This window comes from Vicia villosa, unplaced genomic scaffold (assembly GCF_029867415.1).
Source record: "Vicia villosa cultivar HV-30 ecotype Madison, WI unplaced genomic scaffold, Vvil1.0 ctg.000137F_1_1_3, whole genome shotgun sequence".
Classification (NCBI taxonomy): Eukaryota; Viridiplantae; Streptophyta; class Magnoliopsida; order Fabales; family Fabaceae; genus Vicia; species Vicia villosa.
The window spans coordinates 353,491-357,158 of NW_026705031.1; positions in this window are offsets into that span (position 1 = coordinate 353,491).

Below are 3,668 nucleotides of genomic sequence, written 5' to 3' on the forward strand. Positions count from 1 at the left end.
CAATGATACCCCATTTGGACCTCGACTGGGCGTGGGTCTCATGATCGCACTAGACAAGACCTGACATCTCATCGGCGTCATGACTATCCACTCTATCCTAGGTATCCTATGTGTCACTCTGGCCTGGGTATTGGGCCTTTTACCTCATAGAACATCCCACCCAACCTGCAAAACAGAACAGAAGACCCCAAGGAACACAGAATATAATCCATATACATGATGTGCAAACAGAAATAAACATGATATGCAAGCAGAAAACTAAACATGCAAACATATATACAAGGTATAGACATAAAAACAAATAAACACCCAGTAAATAAACAAACAAACGCAGGCTAGGATCGACTCGCTAAGGATGGACCAGCAACAGGTCTAGCAACATCCCCAGCAGAGTCGCCAGCTGTCGCACGCTCGCGAAAAATGAACAGAGTCGCCACTAATATATTTATCCCATAAGGGAAAGGAATATCAGAAAACCTAACAAAGGAAAGAACAGGGTCTTGCGACCAGAGAATCAAGGTACGGGAGTCGGTTACGCAAGGGGAAGGTATTAGCACCCCTCGCGCCCATCGTACTCGATGGTATCCACCTATGTTTGTTTCTATCTAAAGGGTGTATATCTATGTCTAAGTCTATATGCGAAATGAATGCAAAATGTAGGGAAAATAAAGAATTGTACTCGCACGGGCCCTACCCCGCTGCCTACGTATCCTTTTCAGGAATCAGAGTTACCGTAGCTCGGCTCACGATTTTCTGTTTGTTTTTGTGTTTTTTAGTTGGGCGGCGTTAACGCTCACGCTCTTGCACAAGGGGACAGCCTAGGATGCAATGGAGCGGAGATAACTTGCCCTTAGAAAGGAGAAAAAGAGATTGGTTTGTATCTTTTAAGGGTAATTCCATGATGACGAGAACCCACTACAAGGTCTCGCATCACTTCCTCACTTTTGTTAAATCTGACCATTTATTAGGGTTTTTTGAAGTATTTTTGGTTGGTGATTTTTAAGGGAATTTATTTGTGACTTAGATCATACCAAAAGAGTTTTGTTTGTTTTTTGAATATTTAGAGAATGCACATCGAGGTCTACACCACAATCGATTCTCTAAATGACGGATAAGAAATACATCGAAATCTACATTCCAATCATTTCTTTTCCGTTTAGTAGAAAAGAACGTACATCGGGGCCTACACCCCAATCATTTCTTTTCTACTACGTGGGGAAGAACGTACATCGGGGCCTACGCCCCAATCATTTCTTTCCCACCATATATCAGAAGTGTGACAGTATGATCTTTGTCAGGTTTTTATTAAGTATTTTAAAAGTTGGAAAGAAAAAGAAAGCAAGGAGGGAACTATTTCTAAATTCTAGCCTAACAAGTCTAAATCCTAATGTTAACATGGGATAGATTCTAAAAGGAATGATGAAAAGGCCTAAAATAAGGCCAAGAACAAGAGCAATAAAATCATACAAGCATCATACAAAAATGACCATGGAACTAGCACAAATCAAGTATCAATGCAAAATTAAGCTAGAAGCTACTATTTTTATATGGTTTTTATGAAAGATGAATCAAGTAAAAGACTAAAAAACAAATAGCCTAAAACTGATATTTTTTTATATGGGAATTCTAAGACTAAAATTAAGCCTAAAAGTGACCTAAAAATCTAACAAGTTTTATTGATTATTGATTTTAGAACCTAAAAAAATAGTGGGAAAACTATGTGAAAAAGAACCTAAATCTAATGTGAAACTATGTGGATCAGGGGGGTGAGTTGTTGAAAGTGGTGGTAAGGTTAGCAAAGCAGACACAAGCCCAAACAAGGTAGTCAAAAGTGAAGCCCACATTACTCAGCATTTTTTATTGTTATTATTAAAAGAAATGAATTAAATTAAAACTGAACTAATTAAAATGAGAAAAAAAGCAAAGATTATGACGATCCATCTTCATTCACAAACTCTCCCTCTCTCGTTCAAACGAAAAATAACTCTCACCGGAAATCGCTCCGCCGCGCCGGAGGCGGCGGAGCTCGGCCAAACCGTGACAAAATCGTCCCATACGAATCCCCTCTTCATCCTCTCACATAAAATCATATCAACCTTCTCAGATACCTTGTAACGAACCCTAAATCTAAATTTCCAAACTAAGAGCCCTAAATCCTAACTCTGAATTTTCATGGTGATGGAGCGCAATCTTTGAGCAAGAAGTATGGAGAGAACACTCAAGGAATTCATACTCACGTCATAGTGTCAAGAGCAAAAGGAAAATATGAAGATCGATAGGGCTCGGATACGTACCAGTCGGAATAGCTCCGGCGGCTCTTCGAAGGTGTGAATCCGGCGAAATACACGCGACGGACAACCTCAACCAAGTAAGCTCCTTTTCTCTTCTTCTGGATTGTACGTCGAAATCCTCTCTTCCTCTTCTTCCTTTTTCTTTCTCGATTTTCTGAAACTCTGTGAGAATTGTTGTTGTTGAGTAGTGTAACGATGATGATGACCATTCAGAGAGAGTGCGTGAGATTATTGTTGTTGCAGAGAGTTTGAGTGGAGTTTTAGCTCTGTTGTTAGACTCTCAGAGGTTGAGAATCTAACAACAATGGCGAGAGCGTATGAGTGATGGATCCAGGGGGAAGAGAGGATTGCAGAGTGATGAGAGATGGATGAAAGTGAAGGTGGAAGGTGGATGAAGAATGAAAGGTGAGTGTGATGAATCAATCCTGTGAATTATGGAAGGAAGAGACTATATAGAGATTGAGAGTGATTGAGGGCCCTAGGATCTGAGAATTTCTGTTAGAGAATTAAGGGTGAGATTGAGGTCGGTTAGAAGTTTGTTAAAGGGAGGAGAAGTTAGTTATGAAATCTGTTTCAGTTAGTTGGGGGGGGGAATTCTGTTTTGAGAGTTAACTGATTTTGTTAGTTGTTAGGGTGGGTTCTGAGTGTTAGTTAGTGAATTCTGTTATGTTGGGAGAAAATGATTAGAGCTTAGGTTTTGAGAATGGCTGGAGAAGTTAGAGGGTATTAAGGTTAATAACAGTTTAGAACCCTGAGTTAATATAGGGAAATGCTTCAGTTAGGATTAGTTTAGAGGGAGGGGAATTTAGTTACAAAAGGTTTGTTACTTGTGGTTTCGTTTATAGGTTGGAGGATGATGAGTTATGAACTAGTGCAGGTATGGTGCTGTTGGTATGTGGATGAGTTTACTGTGTTGTTTAGGAAATGTATGAGGGCTGAATGGATATTATGCTGGATCTGTTTTACAGGGTATGCTGGAAATATGTATGTAGCGGGTTTGGCTCGGTTTCCTGGCAAGTGAGAAAGTGTTTGGTTCGGCTTGAATTTTACGGTGTGAACCGAAAATCTGCTGCATCACTGTTTCTTGAATTTTCTTTGAATGGATGTGTGTATGATTGTCTGCTTGAGATATGAACTGCATCTTGTTTTTTTCACATATTCTGAACTGCATCCTTTTGTCTTTTCCGTTAGCTTCTCATTTCGAGGATTGAGCCGGTTTCGTCTATTGTGAAATGGTTTGGATAGTGTTCTTCCTTTACTTGCTGCAGAGCTTCACGTGACTGTAGTAAATTGGATGGTATGGTCCCTTTTGAATACATGGTAGATTATATGGACTTAGATGTCTGCTTTTGAATCTGAAACTTACAGATTTGAAAC